The 17,533-nt window shown below is 51.0% G+C and overlaps 1 protein-coding gene across 1 annotated transcript in view; it reads left to right on the plus strand.

The window, feature by feature from the left end:
• GRB10 (growth factor receptor bound protein 10) overlaps positions 1-17,533 on the plus strand; it is a 167,798-nt gene that overhangs the window by 35,227 nt on the left and 115,038 nt on the right. The gene's annotated exons all lie outside the window — the stretch shown is intronic.

Genomic DNA, 17,533 nt, shown 5'->3' on the forward strand with positions numbered 1-17,533 from the left:
TGACCCGGGGCACGCAGCGTCTGGATGTGGGTGAGCCCACCGTGGGGATCGTGATCCTGGAGGGATAGGGTTGTGGGCTGTGAGCGACAGTGCGGGGAGATCTGTTGGGCGTTAGGGCCGCCCTCCCTCTGTTCTTCACTGTCTCTGAGTCGCAAGAACCCTGTTTGTTTTGGGGTCATCATGGGAGACAGGGAAAGGTACAGATGGGCTTACGTTGCCCGAAGTCTGTTCTCCCACTCTTGATCCATCGGAGGCCCCGGTGGGCCTACAGCTCGGCCGTCCCCTTGCCCAAGTTTTTGTTGCTTGTGTTTCTCTTGTTGGAGAGTTTGTAGGGGTGGTTGACTTGGGTCAGGGCATCACATCCCCAGGCCCCATGTCTACTGCCTTGCCCCATCTGCGGGGCTCCTCCCAGAGTGTGCTCTCGCCTGACAGCAGAGGTGGGCCCACCCCAGCCTTGTGGCTCCCACCCGGTCCCCTGTGCTCCACAGGGGGCACGTCTCTGGGCCTCCGACCCTGGGGATGCAGCCAGAGGAGGGCTAGTTACTGCTGGCTGGTGTGACCTGTTTAGCAAGACCGGGCCCTGCGGAGGCGGGAGCCATTCCTCTGCCCCGCAGTGCTGACGGGTCCTTCCTCCCCGTTTACAGTATGACTGACTCCCAGACCTTCTCAGGACTGAGCTACACATGGAGCAACTTCTGTCTTCCTCTTTCCGAGGGCAGAGAGTCCCCAGTCCTGCTGCGGCTTGAGGCCAGCGTCCGTGCAGAGAGACCTCGAAGGGACTGGCGTGCGTGCTGTGGTGTCTTCCTCTCCCGCCTGCTCCTCCTCGTGGCTTCTAGAACCACGTGCGTCTTCGCACGCTGCTCTCTTCGTGCACTCTCTTGTTCTTGTCCCTCGTTCACTGTGCTTCTGCCGCCCGCTCCGAGCTGGAACCATCCTTAACGTTCTTTTGGCAGACTTTGTGTCGTCGCGTGGAGTGCCCGTGTTGTTTCATTTCTGCCTCACACGGGGCGCCACCCCCTCTCCCTCGCCATGCACGCGGCGCGCGGCCCCGGACCTCTGCCCCCGTCGGCTGCTGGTAGTCCTGGCATCTGGTCACCACGGATGGCCTTGTGGGCTGTGCTGGGTCTCGGCACCTGGCTCCCTGATGGAAGGAACCGACAGCTCACGGCCTCAGCTGGAAGCAAGAAAGAGAGCCCGGTGTGCCCGGCTTGCAGGTCCCGTGGGGATGCAGCTCTCCAGCTCTCTTCTGTGGCAGGAGAGTCCGTCCTCGTTCAACAGGCTTTCTTAGGACGGCTGCTCTGAGACCTGTGCTGGTTCCAACCGGACTCCTGTCACCGTGGGCATCTGTGGCTGTCTTCTCCTGTTCTGGTCACAAGGGATCTTGTTCTTGGAGGGACGGGTGAACTTCGGTTGTACTCTGGGCATCTGGGGTTTAGGGTGAGTGTCACGATCCTGCTTCATCTCCATGGCAGGTCATTCCCCGTGGAAGCATTGCTCCTGGTCTGTGGGGCTGTGTGGCCCTTGCCTGCTGGGCCTGGCCACTGTCACCTGAGGACAGCCTTGTCACAGTTCAGGGGGACATCTACACCTTCCCAGAGCACTGCCTCTCCGCAGCCGAGTGCAGGGGAAATGCCGCTCCCCTCTGGGCCCCTGGGAACAGGGTCGGGGAGTGGGGGGTGTACACACACCTCGTCCTTTGTCGGGGTCGCTCCGCTCCCACCAGACCCTGCTGGCACGGGAAGCGGGGGTGAGGGGCAGAGATGCCGACTCAGCCCACCTCTCCCTCCTGTTCTCTTTATGATGCTGGAGGGGAGTGGAGGCAGAGCTCCCCTGGGGCCCCTCCTGGCCATACTCCTGTGAGGGATCAGTTGTCTTGTTTCCACTGGGTGGGACGCAGAAGATCACTTCCTGTTTGGCCAGCAGACACTATGCCGGGGGATCTGAGTGGGACCCCCCCCCCACCAAGTCAAGGGCTGGATGGGGGGCGGTGTGAAAATGAGCCCCTGCGTGCCCTGCCGAGACCGGGGTGGGTGGACAGGTTCTTCCAGTGCTGTTGGATAGAGTAGGGTGGCTGTTGTGGACAAGGCTTTTGGTTTTGTTAGAACCGTTTTCTCCCCCCATCCTTTGTATGGGGTGGAGGGCAGGCTTTCCGGAAGCGTTTCTTGTACAGGTCTGCTGGTGGTTTCCAGTTGGAGACTTGTGCCGTGCTCTATCCGGGAATCTGTGGGAGGTGAAAGGAACCGGGAACTCACCGCCGTGTTCTTCCTCACGTCCTGAGGCCCCCAGGCAATGGCCCTCTTCTCTGCACCAGGCAGAGCTCCCGTGGGGCTCCTGGGTACGATCTGAGGGCCACACCTGTCACCTGTCTCCAAGAGAGATTTCCTGTTCTTTCTTGGGGCGGGGGAGCCTGGTGACGCAGTTCCTGAGGGGGTTGCCAGGCCGGCGGGCTGCCGCAGAGCACTCCAAGGTAAAGGAGGATTCATTTTTCTCTGAGTCACAGTTGCAGTTAGAGAGCGTGGAGGCCTGTAATGACGGTAATAATGACGGTGACGGCGAGCCCGCGGGGGCTGGGCAGCTCTGTGTCTGAGCTCCATGCTTCCGCGCTGGCAGGAGCAGCAGGCCTTGGTCCCGGGGATGGCACGGCGGACAGAGACGAGGGTGGCGTTCCAGAGCTGCGCCTTCTTTGTCCCGCTGCGTCCACGGGTGACCTGATGCCCGCAGATAGCTCATCGGGACATCCTTGCTGCCGCGGCTCCTGCCGTGTGTGGGACCAATGGGGGGAAGTGTTGCTCTCAGATGGCACATCCTGCCGATTGCAAACTTCAGAGGAGAAACTCTTGGTGGTTATTTATCCTGACCCCGGTAGCGTGGGACTAGTGTGGCCCGTGTAGACACAAACCTGTTTCATTTTTCAGCGGAACAATTGAAAAATTCCATTTTACCATTAGACATTCAAGACTGTTGACCATTTGTGACGTTCATGACGAACGAAAAGCTGAGTCTCGTGAAGGAGGTTATTACGCGTGGAGACCTCCGGGACGTTGGAGTTGGGAGAATTTTTAGTGTCACCTAGGTGGCAGAGAACCGTTTTGACCTTTTTTAGGTGAGAAAGCAAGAGTTTGTAAAAAATAGGTGTTTCCATGTGGTGCATCTTCCTGTAGTTGGAGTTAGGACTTCCCGTGATGGTTTTGAAAGAGGCGCCTTCATCACTTTTTCCTTTTTGGGGGGTGGGGGTGGGTCTCGCCTTGTCCATGAGACCAGAGCTGTTCTCGCTCAGGGTCTGTGGGGCCAGGACATCCTTCTGTTTTTACCTGGGCCGGCCCCCGTCCTCACGGGGCTCTGGTCCTAAGACCCCTGTCCCGGCTACGACAGTCAGTGTGCGTGTTGCCTAAAGCCAGAATGTCGAAGGTCGGAGTGCATAGGCCGGTGAGGGTCGTGACCTCACCCCGTGTCAGGCTGGCTGTGCCCTTTACTTAGGTGGCCCCATCTCACCCCCAGCTAGCGGGTGATGAGAGACCCTGGACCTTCTCCAGGCCACACAGTGGTGGGTGCTGGGCTCACATGTGGCTTGGGCTCTGCTCCACGTGGCTCCTGCTCTTAAGGATGATGCGAGAGGCAGAGCAGAAGGCTGGCGCCTGGTCCCACCTTCCTTTCCGATTCACAGAAGCAGGAAGGACTCATAGTAAAACAGGTGGGTTTTACGGGAAGCCGGATGGTCTTACTTTCCTCCAGTGCCCCTCCGATGCTTTGATCTAGCAGCACGGCTCTCTGGAGCGGACGCGGGATGAAGTACCGTGTTTGGTGCCCGCAGTCCGCCTCTGTCAGCGTCTAAGGGAAGGCTGCTGGGTGTCCGCAGTTCCTGCGGCTTGGTCGTGGTGCTCGTGTGACCGGCCGTGTGCGTGTGCCTCTCTTCTTTGGAGCCCAGGTCAGAGAATATGAGAAGACACGACTGCCTGGGGGCACCTGGAGGGTCAGTCGGTTGTGCTTCCGACTCTTGGCTTTGGCTCAGGTCATGATCTCGGGGTCGTGGGATCGAGCCCCACAAGGGGCTCCGTGCTGGGCGTGGCGTCTGCTGGAGATTGTCTTTTCCCCTCTGCTCTCCCGCTGCTTCTCTCCCTAAAAAAAGAAGAGAAGGGACGCAGCTTCGCGATGTGGTTTGTTGCTTCTGCAGAGGGTCCAGCGTGTGTCCCTTGGTGGCGGTTCAAGTCCTGCCAAGGACAGAATGTTGGGATTATTCATCAGGAAAGACAGTTTTTTGGTTAAAGCTAATGGATTGAAAGTGAACGTATTTGGGTTGTTTTAAAACATTATCAGAACCCCCTGTAGCTAAACTCTATCTCGGAGATCCAGACCCGGAGCCTGGGGGGCTCAGTCAGTTGAGTGTCTGACTCTGGATCTCATTATTCAGCTCAGGTCTTGATCTCAGGCCGTGGGATCCAGCCCCGCGTTGGGCTCCACGCTGGATGTGGAGCATGATAAAAAATAAATCAATTAATTTAAAAAATTAAAAAATAAGAGATCCAAATCTGAGTCTTGTGCAGACCTAACTGACTGAGCCCTGGCCTTGGCAGAGGGACACGCAGTGGCCCTGTGATCGTCGTTCCTTGCCAGCCCCCCGTCTGATAATCACTGTTAGTGAAACCTGTAATTACGGACTGTCTTCTCTGGTGAACGGATGCTGAGCCATCCCCTCCGGGAGGGTACAGCTTCATGTGCTGGGGGCAGGCTTCCCAGGCGACTTGTCCTGGGCCTGGCGCGTTGGCGTGTGGTACACTCCGGGGGCTAACACAGCTCAGAAATGGGTGTTTCGTCTTCGGGGCACCGGGGAAGAGCTGTGACTGGACTGATCTCTGGCCAGAACGACCTCTCCTGAGCATAAGCCGAGAAGGACTTCACAGGTCAGGGCTCTCTGCGAGGTGTGAGTGGGTGACACGCTCAATTAACACACTCAGAAGTAAGAGTGGTTGTCTGTCCCCGATCATCCAGGTGGTGGACAGAGAGAGAGCGAGGGAGCAGGTGTGCGTGCGGTCCCACACTTGCCGTGGCTGTGAAGTTTGAGAGCAAAGCTGACATTTACGCTGCTTGGAGCTGTCAGAAACCTTTACACCCGGGACGCAAGGCTCACTTTCCCAGCCGTGTGAGGGATGCCATTACACGCAAGATTCAGGACCCTCCTCTGACACGTGCTTTGCAGGATTTGAGCTATGCCTCGTAGAGCGAGCAGAAGCAAGTCTCGCTCTGCTGACCTGTAGTCCCTACGCGTCTGGTGTCGTGAGAGCCCAAGAAATGGGTTTACTTTGCTGAATTCACCAGCGACCCTGGGAAAACTCTGGAAGGCAGTGCAGCCTTAATGCTTTCAAGATGTGAAACCCAGTGATCCTAATCACTTGTTTTTTGGATATGTAATTCCTGCACTTGGCACGAAACATAACAGCTCCAGAGGGCCTTCTGTGAGCTCCAGAGGGCCCCCAAGTGTCCTGGTCATCACTCATCAGTGGTTTGCGGTCAAGAGGGACTCCGCAGGGAAGCAGCCAGTGTGCAGTCTAGCTGGGTTACTACCACTGCTGGGGGGCTCTTGAGGGGGACCCTGGGGGTCGGGGACCCCACACCCCCTTCTCCAAAGCCCCAGAGACTGGGGTTCTGGCAGCTCCAGGTCTGGACTTGAGGGCCGATTAGGAAGGGAGGAAGCGGCAGGCCTTTGGGAGGCTGCAAATTCTCAAGCTTTCTTTAGCTGAATGTCCCCCGTCTGTGAAGTGAGTTTCAGCGTACTGACAAGTGCTGTACTTTAAGGTGCTGATCCGTAGGACTTGGATTTGTATCTGTTGTACAAGGTGTTTAAATCTAAGCACAGTTTTACAGACCTTTCCTCATTTTTCTGATAAAGTTTGAATTCCTTTCCCAACGATTAGAAGACCGGGTGTGCAGGCCGCGAAGTCAACCCCGAGGTCTTTCAGTAGGGTTAATGGCGCCGTGTGCCCGTGAAGGACAGGTTGCTGGGTCAGGGACATGGTGGGTGATGTGGGCGCCATCACGGTGATCTCTCCCTTTTTCACTTAAGTGATTCAGTCTCTCATTTGTGTTCTCCTGTTACATTTGGATGTGCAGAGAGCAGTCCCTGAGAAGGCACCCACAAGCATTCAGTAATTGATGATAATTCAGAAATCTCAACCGTCAAGGATTATTCTAAGTAATGACACCAGTAGTGAAAACAAAACGTTGATGAGTTAAAGAATACACACACACACACACACATATATCAGGAAAAGGAAGTTCTTTAAAAAGGAGCCCAATTTTAGGCCCGTGAGTAAATCCGCATTTTAAGTTTAAGATTACAGTGGTTTTCCTTCTCCCCCTGGGGTCCCCGGTCACACAGGGTGGGATGCCTTCCTCTGCCAGAGCTCCCAGTCCTTCCTCTCCGATTCCTAGGCCGGCTACCTATGCTGATTCTTGGGTGTTCCCTGTTTGCAAGGTCCTGCACTCCCTGGGTGGCCCTGGCCAGGTCCTTCCTCATTGTAAAGCCTGTGTCCTCATCTGGGAAGTGGGGATGGTCCCTTCCATCCTTCTGGGAAGGCGGGCCGGGGAAGGTGGGGTGAGGCATTCTCATGGACCCCCATCGCCTCTGTTTGCATGACCCGAGGCCAGTGTGGTTGTCCCTGGCAATGCATTCGTGATGGAGGTTGGGAGGCTGCTCTGCCTGTGTGCAGTCCCGGCTGTTCTCTGTGGGTACCCTCGCTCTTCTCTCGCTTGGTTGTTTCTCGACTACCTCCAGTGCTGGGCACCTCGAGGCCTTTGGGTCATTCCTTCCAGGAGCCTTCGGGGGCTGGCTTAGCAACCCTTTCTTGCGCTTAGCACGGGACTGCACATGTGCATGTTAACAGACCCCACTGCCCGCAGGTGGAGGCAGCTGGAAATTGAAGACCAGCATCCACCCTTGGCCTCTCCTGGCTCACACGGACCAGATATTCTGTTCCCAGGGCCTCGCATCCGAGCTCAGGACCCAGGATGTGGGCAGAGCACTGCCCCAGGACTGACCCTGACCACACACTTGGCCAGCGCGGGTGACCCAAGGCAGGCTGCTTCTGCTCAGCCTCCTGGCCTATCTGATGGGACTCACGATCGAGTCCCCACGTGGATCATGTGAGGGCACGATGCCCCCCACCAATAACGTAAGTGAGGAGTGTGGCCATCACCAAGTTTTCATTTAAAGAATTTTGCTGGTTTTCTGTCTGGAGGCTGACCAAAGCACTTAGGGGTAAGGAACTGTGGATATGTGACTAGAATATCCCAAAGAGTCTCTTACAAGAGACACAGAGTATAAAGTCAAAGGTGATGCTCCTATGTAGGGTCATATGCAGACCCTTGTCCCTGAAGCCCCGAAGTTTGATGTGCCGAGGTCAGTCTCTGCTGTAGGTGGGTGAGGGTGGCCCTTTGGCCTGCCGCCCTTCCCCATCCACCCGCCTGTGTTCTAGAAAGGATTCTTTCTATTGTGTAGGAAAAAGTAATTGATTTTTGAAAGGCCGGAAGTGGACCAGGTACGGCTTCTCTCTGGGAATCTGGCCCTTGGGATTCCGGTGGCATTTGGAGGAGCTGATTATGTTGCTTACTCCATCCCGTTGAGGTGGGCTCCCCGCCCCACTTCTAGAAAGTGAGATGTGACTCTTCAAAGCTTTATTGCAATTTTCTCCCAATTGTCCCCCCTTGCAAATATCATAAAAAAGGATTACTCAAGTAAAGAAAAGAGACGAGAGCCATGGTTCTCAACGTTGGGAACACCGTAGAGCTTAAAACAATGCCCGCATCCCCTAGATTTTACTTTCGCTGCTCTGGGGTGCAGCTCAGGCCCCCGGGGTGCCCCGTGGTTGGTGTTAGGCCATGGACACAAGGGCCCCACTTTCTGATTCAACGGGTCCACATCCGGGCCAGAGCATGTGCGTGTGTGCGGGTTCCCAGGTGGTGCCTGTGCTGTCTTTCCATCTGTCCAGGGACCCTAATTTGAAAACCATGGAACTGTGGGGTTCTAGTTAAGAGTGTGGACTTCTGGACTGAGCTCCGTCACATCCTCGGTCACCTCAGTCTCCTCAGTCTCTTTCCCGTCAGTGGCCCCAGGACCTTGACCCCTGCGCTTCATTTGGCTCTTGTCAACAGCGGGAATGATTCTAGTGAGAGGGCATGTGTGTGTGTTTGCACATGTACTCACACATCCCTATGTAGCCTTCTGCCTGGTCTACGGAAGCACTTGGAACCATCTTTTTCTTTTTTTCCCCCTTTTTCCGGTCTTGACAACTTGAAATAATCAATAGTAAGAACGTCTAAGTCCATGGCTTTCTTTACCTATAGAGATGAAGGTGGAAGGAGTGTGGATTTCAGTCTGTTTTATCTGTCATGTCTTCTATCAGAAGAATGTTTATTATTTCTTTTAAAGGAATTTATTTATTTCTTTGAGAGAGGAAAGAGCAGGAGCAGGGTGGAAGGGCTGGTGGAGGGAGAAGCAGACTCTCTGCTGAGCGGGGAGCCCAGTGCAGGACTCGATCCCAGGACCTCAGGGTCATGAGTCAGACGCTTAGCTGATTGAACCACCCAGGTGTCCCTATAAGGGTATTTTTTGAATATTATTTTGATTTTGGTATATATTTATAATAAAAGTTCTAATTCTATTGAAGTCTCCAAATTTATTTCGTCTATAAAGCTACCATATGATTAAAAACTACTGCATCCCTTTCCTTTATTTTCAGTGTGAGTTTCTTGTCAACGTGTAAGGTCCCTTTATTTGCTACAAGACCCCTGCATGCAGACATCGTGTTCTGTGGAGGGTGAAGCCCGAGCCCTGTGGTTGATTGTTAACCACACTGGGGGCCGCGTGCTCTGCTGTTCTTGGGGGTGTGAGCATCTCGCTGGCCCTGCGCTTTGCCGGGCCTGTCCCTGTGCTTGTCACCATGCTAGACTTTTGTCCTGTTCTTGGGTCTCTGCCTGCTCTGTCTCTGTCCGTCCCTTCCTGGCTCTCTTTTTAAACCATTTCTATTTCACGTGCTTTGAGTGTTGTTTTTTTTTTTTTTTTTTTTTTTAATAGTGGGATAGTTCTGATTGTTATTTTGAAAAGAAGGGAATCAGTTGACGTTTATTGCTACATGTCATCCGTCTTCGGAATACATTGTTTCTTTTTTGAATGCTGTCTTCATTGCCTGGTTTCTGTTTTCCCTTTGATGTTGAAGTATTGTGAGTTTCTTTTTATGTGTTTGTTATGATTTAGAATGCGAATATTATGTTTTCAGCTCCACAAGTAACTGTCTTAATATGCCATGAACATTGGTCCATTACGTTGTTCCTGGTAAACAGCAGACCTCTGGCTTTTATGGAAGGGAGTGCTTTCTTCATAAAAAGTCCTACAGTGACTTAAGACTGGCAGTTTCTCTTTGCAATTTTATTTTTAAATTAAATGTTATTGTTTAAGCTCTGCACACACAGGGATGGTGGTTAGTCCCGCCAGCGTGCAGTCCCCACTGTGTGCCGTCCTGGGTGCGGCAGGGAGCAAGACCACATCCTTGAACAAGAAGGCATTTACCAACTAGCAAGTGGGATAGGATTGAGTTCACGTGCCGGCCGTGACCGTGGAGCCGGGTGGTGGCACAATAAGCCCTTCACTGCCTGTGCTGGGTGTCATCTGAGTGTCCTGCGAGGCAGCCATGAGCAGAAAGTGGGAAATGGACTTGCTGGAGAGGACATAGTAAATTCCCTAAGGAGACGTACCCGATTTTCCCAGTAGTACTAAATGCACATTTTGGATTTGTGGCTGAGTCAAAATGGAGAGAGCCCTTCTTGCATGGTCGGTGACTTCAGGGGTGCTGGGGATGGCTAGGTAAGCAGAGGAGTTGTGTTTTCTCAGAGTGGGTCAGAGGAGGGGACACGTGAGGGAGCTCGGATGTTTGCTGGGGAGTGGTCGTTGCAGACTGCTGCCCTAAGCCAGGCAGGAAAGGGGTGTGGGTGCAGGGAGGTGGGGACAGGGTGGCAGGTCCGGTGGGCAGCACTCTCCATCCTGGAGGGCGGGTGTGCAGGGGAAGCCCGTGTGCTTGCAGGTCCTAACTACCAACCCGAGCCTGTCTCTGTTTTCAGTTGGTGGGTTGTGTCCCGTCATCGCGCCAAGCGTCAGCTTCGTCGGTCACACACAGCATGTTCGGGAAGGAGAACAGATCAGAAGGGGAAGCATCGGTGTGAATCAGTGTGAACTGTCCGGAACCTGAGCACGGTGCCAAGCGTGCGCCTCAGGCGGGTCATGAGATGCGAGGGTCCTTCAGCGGACCTGTGGGCGTCCTAGCCGATTTTCCTGGCATAGGGGGTCATCCTGGTGGGAGGGCGCCGGGCCGTTGAAATGCACCACGAGCCGACTCTGCGGTTGGTTGTGATGTGAAAGGCCTACGCGTGCCAGCCTTCTGGGTCTCAGGAACGCCTGAAAAAGCTTTATTGGTGCAATGTTTTCAAATTTTAAGACAGTTGTATCATTTAATGAAGTAGAAATGGCCCTTAAAATGGAAAAACAAACATGAAACAGAAAGAACAAAGGCATTGTTGAGGTTCGGCTACTGGACCCACAAGTGTAAATATTGACGTTGTTGAGAAAAATGTTGACTCTAGAATCAGCTAACTTTTGGCTTTGCTTGAACTATTTGTCCGAACTGTAGTCTAATAAGGAAGAAAGTTCAAGCTTCATGGTGAAGATTATTTAAATTTTCATCATAAGTTCAAAACTCCATTAAAAGGGACAGATCCCCTGGATCCCTGGGTGGCTCAGTCAGCTAGGTGACCGACTCTTGATTTCGGCTCAGATCTTGATCTCAGGGTCATGAGATCGAGCCCCGCATTGGGCTCCATGCTCAGCGGGGAGTCCATTCCCCTCCCTCTCTTTCTCTTCTTCTCTCCCTCTACATCTGCTCCTACCCATGCTCACCCTCTAAAAATGAATAAGTAAAAGCTTTTAAAAAGTGGGGGGGACAGCTGCCAATACATTATTTATAATAGCACTCTGGCAACAGACAAAATTCATAATCAAAAGACACATGAAACCAACACAGCATGATGACCTTATCCATAAGCCCCTTTCATGAAAGGAAGAGAAAAGACAACAGTCGTTGGTACAATTTCTGAGTCAGTCTACAACTGTTCGTGAGGATGCCTTTTATTGTTGTAGATATAAAGTTGCAGTATCTGCCTGCCTGTGGAGCACATCATTTTGGTAAATCAGCTGATGATTTGAATATGGGACTCTTTTAAAGGGGCATAGGATGTCACCCCTGCCCTGCTATAAGACGTTTCAAAGTGTGGGGTTTTTTTTGTTGTTGTTTTGTTTTTGGGGTTTCTTTTTTTGTTGTTCAGGAGCAGGATGGGGGTTTGAGTCTACACCAGAGCACAGATCGTGACTGTGGTCTTTGTCTTTGTTGAGTGTAGACGGCAGGGCGGATTTATGGAGGGTTTGCCCTTGCCATGGGGGTTCCATTTCACCAGCCAGACACTTGGGTTACACAGAGTCACACAACTGAGAGGGGGCATGACTGCTCAAGAGAAACCAAAATGGAGAAGCCGTCAACAGTATCCAAGTGGTAGAACTAGCGTGACCGGGAACGTGGTGGCATTTAAAAAAGAAAAAAAAAAAGTTTGTATAAAAGTCAGTTTGCAGTCATTGTGTTATCCATCTTCGTTTTAGCATCCTAAGAAATTCTGCTGAATCTCATGGTTGTATTTAAAAATATTTAGCAGGGCTGGGGGGCGGGGGTGTGCCTGGTGGCTCCATCTGTTGAATGTCTGACTCTTGATTTCGGCTCAGGTCAGGATCTGTGTTGTAAGATCCAGCCCTCACTGGGCTCTGTGCTCAGTGGGGAGTCTGCTTGAGATCCTCTCTCTCCCTTTGCGCCTCCCCCCCAATGAATAAATAAAATCTTTAAAAAAATTGAGTGGAGATTGTTAATTTTATTAATGGAAGCTTATCGAATAGCCAACTTTTCTGGTATTTAAAAACTGGGGATAAAATATATGAAACCTAAAATGTACTACTTTAGCCATTTTTTAAGTGTGCAATTCAGTTGACTTAAGTACGTTCACAGTTTTGTGTAACCATCATGGCTATCTATTTCCAGAACTTTGTCCTCATCCCAAACAGAAGCTCTGTATCCATTGAACACACTTCCCTTCTCCCCAGCCCCTGCTAACTTCTACATCTTGTTTCTGTACTAGGTGCCTCATATAAGGGAGGTCCTACAATGTTTGTGCTTTGGCAACCGACTTACTTCATTTGGCATAATGTCTTTAAGGTTCATCCATTTCATAGTGTGCAACAAAATGACGTCCCTTTTCAAGGCTGAATAATATTCCTTTGCATGGATAGGTTACGTGTTGCATGTGCATTCATCTGTTAATGGACACTTGGGTCGTTTACACACTTTGGCTATTGACCACAGTGCCGCTGTGAACATGGGTGTACAAACATTTGTTTGAGTCCTTGTTCCCACTTCTTTTAGGGTATATGCTTAGAAATAGAGTTTCTGGAACTTATGTTCATTTCATTTGATTTTTTGAGGAGGTTTTTTTTCCATTTTCCATAGAGGACACACCATTTTATATTCTCATCAGTGAGGCAGAAGGGTTTCAGTTTCTCCACATCCCCATCAACACTTGTGATTTTGTGTGGCATCTCATGGTGGTTTGATTTGTGTTTCCCTAATTACTAGTGATGTGGAGCATCTTTTCATGGGTTTATTGGTCGTTTATTTGTTTACCTTGGAGAAATGTCTAGTTATAGTCTTTTGGCCATTTATGAAATTGGTGGCTTGTTTTCTTATTGTTGACTTGTAGGTGTTCTTTATATATTCTGGATATTAATCCCTTTCAAATAAATGATTTGCAACTCTTTTGTCCTTCTCTGTGGGTTTTTTCACTCCCTCGATCATGTCCTCTGCACAAGTGTTTTTAATTTGGATGAAGCCCAGTTTGTCTCTTGTTGCTGTCTGTGCCTTTGGTGTCTTATCCTGGAAGTCGTTGTCAAATCCAACATCATGGAAACTTTTCCGTAGGTTCATTAAGGAACCTAGTTAGTTGATTAGTGTGAGTCAAAAGTTCAACCTCATCATTTTGGACGTGGCTATCCAATTTTCCCAAAACCATTTATTGAAAAGACTGTCCTTTCCCCATTGAATGGTCCCGGCAACTTTGTTGAAAATCAGCCAGCCAGTATATATGACGATTTGTTTCTGTGCCCTCTATTCAAGTCCATTAGTCTGTATGACTGTCCTTCTTCCATTTCCTGCTGTCCTTATCACTATAGCTTCGTAGTAGGTTTTGAAATCAGGAAATGTGAGTCCTCCAATCTTGTTCTTCTTTTTCAAGGGTTTTTTTTGGGCATTTGGGGTCCTGTGAGAATCTCTATAGATTTTAGTAGGTTTTACTGATTTCTTCAACAATGCTGGAGGGAATTTGTGAGGGACTGCACTGAATCTCTAGATTGCTTTGAGTATTATCATCATCTGAACAATATTAAATGTTCTAAACCACAAACACAGGATGCTTATCTTATTTATGTTATCTTATCTTCTTTATACTCCTACAGCAACATCTGTAGTTTTTCGTGTACAAATCTTTTGCTTCCTTAGTTGAATATATTCCTCGTTGTGATTCTTGATGCTGTTTTGAATGGAGTTTTCTTTTTTTCCTTTTTTAAAAGATTTTATTTATTTATTTGACAGAGATCACAAGTAGGCAGAGAGGCAGGCAGAGAGCGAGAGGAGGAAGCAGGCTCCCTGCTGAGCAGACAGCCTGATGCGGGGCTCGATCCCAGGACCCTGAGATCATGACCTGAGCCGAAGGCAGATGCTTAACCCACTGAGCCACCCAGACACCCCTTGGAGTTTTCTTAATCTCCTTTTCAGACTTTTTGTTAGAGTATGGAAATTCAAGAGATTTTAGTGTGTTGATCTTCTGTCCTGCAACTTTAATGCATTTATTAGCTTGAGATTGAGTGTGTGTCTTAGTAATCTTTAGAGTTTTCTGTAGATAAGATCATGTCATCTGTGAACAGAGATCGTGTTAGTTGCTTTCCAGTTTGGGTGTCTTTTATTTATTTTTCTTGCTCTATTACTTTAGCTAGAACTTCAAATGCAATGTTGAGTAGAAGAGGTTAAAGCTGGCATCCTTGCCTTGTTTCTGGTCTTAGGGAAGAGCTTTCCATCTTTCACCATTAAATATGAGGTTAGCTTTAGTTTTGAGACATTTTAGGAGAGACCAGAGTTACTCTGATCTTCTTAGTATATCTAACTATAGTTTTCCTGTTCCAAAGGGACTACTCAACAGGCTTATGGGATATGTATTTTTCTGGCTGAGAAGCAATCTCACTTGGTAAATACTTTCAAAGGTCATATTAAGGTGATAAAATGGGCATGTTTCTGTGATATTTTGGGCGCTCCAACAGCCATTAAATTTGAACTTTCAGGGGGAAAGTAGTGTGTTTCCCGGTGTTGAACACATCCCAGAGTTCCGGAGGCATACGAGGCAGGGCAAGCAGCAGGCACAGAGTGAGCTAGAAGGAGTGTGGGAAGCAGTGGCAGAAGGAGGTGTGGGGTAACGTGTTAATATGGGTACAGAGAGGGTCCTTAAACGGCCAGGAAGGCCCATACTCTGTGGCAAGAAGGGGGAGCCAGGAGGATGGGAGCACCTCTCCCAGGCCTGCCAGGATGTGGGCGAAGGGGGAAAAAACAGCATCCCAGGAAAGTGAGGCTTCAGACTGAAGAGGTGGGAAGATGTGTTTACAGAAGGGCCCAGAGCTGGGAAGCTGTCTATGCAGAGCCATCAGACCCTCGCGGGCTTTGGGGAGGCCCACAGGAGACAGCACAGAATGGTCCTGGCAGCCAGCCGTGATTGGTTGGTGTTTGTATGTCAGACTTCTCCAGAGAAACCGCACATATATGGCTCTGTACAGAAACTTACCTTAAGGAATTGGCTCGTGTGACTGTAGAGGCTGACAGATCTGGAGTTCGTGGGGCTGGCTGGCAGTTCGGGAACTCAGACAGGAGTTTGCTACAGTCTTGAGGTCAGATCCCTTCCCGGGGTGACCTCAGTCTTTGCTCTTATGCCTTCAACACATTGCACAAGGCCCGTGTCCATTATGGAAGGTTTCCCTTTACTCAAGTCCGTGATTTCAGATGTTAACTGCGCCTACAGAACACTTTTATTCATTTATTTATCTATTTATGGTTTTTTAATTGATTTTAGAGGGGGAGAGAGAGTGTGCGAGTGTGCATGCATAGCAGGGAGGGGCAGAGGGAGAGAGAGTTTCAAGCAGACTCTCTGCTCAACGTGGAGCCCGATGTGGGGTTCAATCTCACCACCCTGAGATCGCGACCGGAACTGAAACCACGAGTCGGATGCTTAACCGACTGTGCCTCCCAGGTGCCCCACGGAGGACTTTCAGAACAGCTTCTAGGTTGGTGTTGGATGAAATGGCTGGGCCTGCAGCCTGGACACATGGAGTTCGCCACCATGGGGGCGTGCAGGTGCACAGGGTTGGGAGCTGCTGGCCCTGCCGGAGGCTGGAGGGAGGTGACCCGCCACAGCTGTGCCCAGGCGGGGAGTGGAGTGCTCCCGCCATCTGGTTAGTGCTTCCACGGCTCCTGCCCTGTTCTTTCCAGCCCAGCAGCCCCTTAGGGAATGTTCTTCAGTTTCCGTCCAGGTGGCTTCAAGGATCCTACACACTTGCAGGAAACATAAGTAGTTGGGAGTAAATGTTACACGTTTAGGGTGCTTCTGTTCCTTTTAGCTAAAATGACAATTTAGTAGTGTTCTAATACCTTGGGTCTGAATTCGTTTTCTAGGACCACCAGAACCAAATAGTACGGACTGGGTGGCTCAAACAACAGAAATACATTTTCTCATGGCTCTGGAGACTGGAGTCTGAGACTGAGCTGTGGGCAGGGCTGTTCCCCCTCGAGGCCTCTGTCCTTGGTGATCAGACGTCTTTCTGCTCCCCGTATGTTCCCATGGTCTTCCGTCTGCGTGTCTGTGTTCTGATCTCCTCTTACACCAGATCAGGGCCCACACTAATGCCTCACTGGAACCCAGTCACCCCTTAAAGACCTCCCACCTCCAAATTCAGCCACATTCTGCGTCCTGGGTGTTAGGGCTTCAACTTCTGATTTTGGGGGAGGACCCAGGTCAGCCCATTACTGGGTCTTACCTTGATTTCTGTGCTGTTTCAGCAGATGAAATCAATATCCTGACTTTTGTCCCCCATCTGATCTTAGGTTTCCCGTGGGAAGCTTCTGTGAGTTTCTGATTTCTGAATTCTGAAGACTTCAAACTATCTGGAGGGAGCATTTCTGTGGGGGGTGGGGCATGGGGCCCCGATGGGCAGGTGCTGTTCCCTTCACAGCTGGGTGCTGCTCTCTGCACCCTGAATTCTGCACCGATCTGGAAGCTGCTGTTCTGCCTCCATGTTTGGCTCGTTCTTTCTGGGGGCTGTTGTCCATGTTTCTGGGATTTCATTTGGGCAGGTTGAGTTTTCTGCTGTATTGATTTGATGTGACCGCCCCCAGCATTCAGTTTATCTTGTCCTAGTCCCCCTCCTGCCTGTACTGTTTCTTCCATTCTCCTTTTTAATTTCGTGGAGAGAAATGAGCCCCTTTCTAAGTTGTCCTTATGTTTTTCATAGTAAAGCGACTCCCGGGAGATGAGCCCTTCCATGCCCTGAGCATAGGAGCAGAAAGTGTTTGCTCGGCTCCATTTCCTTGCTTCCTCATGGTAGGGGTTCTTGTTGCCTACCCTCTGCTGGGGACAGTGTAGGAGAGGTTGGGGGTCCTGCTGACCATGGACCCTGGACGTGGTGGGGCGGCCGCCGTCCTGGAGTCATTTTGTTTTCTTCCTGCTCTAACAGGCTGTCACGGATGACCACTCAGAGTCCCCTTTGTGAACGCTGCCCTGCTTGGATCCAGATGCTGAGAGCCTGGTGAGGTGGGGGCAGCGTCCACTCTTGGCGTGGGCGTTGGGGCACAGTGAACGCACAGTTTACCTGGTGGGGAGCAAGACTGGGAAGGATCATTTACAATTCTGTGTGGCCAATGAAAAGATGAATATAAGCCCAGCGTGGGGCCAGGAGCCCAGAAGGGACACGGACGGAGCCATCTTGGAGCAGCAATGATTGGCGAGAGGCAGTCTGGGGGGACTTGCTGGAGGAGGTGATTCCTGAGCTCAGTCCTGCAGGGTATAGTGCGTTTGCTGGTGGTGGAGCTGGAGCCGACAGTTGGAAGGACAGAGGCTCAAGAAAGCCTCTCGTGGCCCATAGTTATGAATTATTCAGGGTGTCTGGACCCCATATGGAGGAAGCAAGGGTGCAGGACGTGAACCTCTGGGAGTGATTATGATGGGGAGCGTTCGTTGCCTTTCCTGAAAATGTTTTCATGACTGATGACCCTGTTCCTGGAATCCACACCCCGCTCTCTGCTTGCTGCTGAGATTTCGAAGGAAAGATGGGTCTCAGAGAAGCTTGCTTCATGGAAGTTTGGCG

This window comes from Lontra canadensis, unplaced genomic scaffold (assembly GCF_010015895.1).
Source record: "Lontra canadensis isolate GAN:19392208 unplaced genomic scaffold, GSC_riverotter_1.0 scaffold54, whole genome shotgun sequence".
Classification (NCBI taxonomy): Eukaryota; Metazoa; Chordata; class Mammalia; order Carnivora; family Mustelidae; genus Lontra; species Lontra canadensis.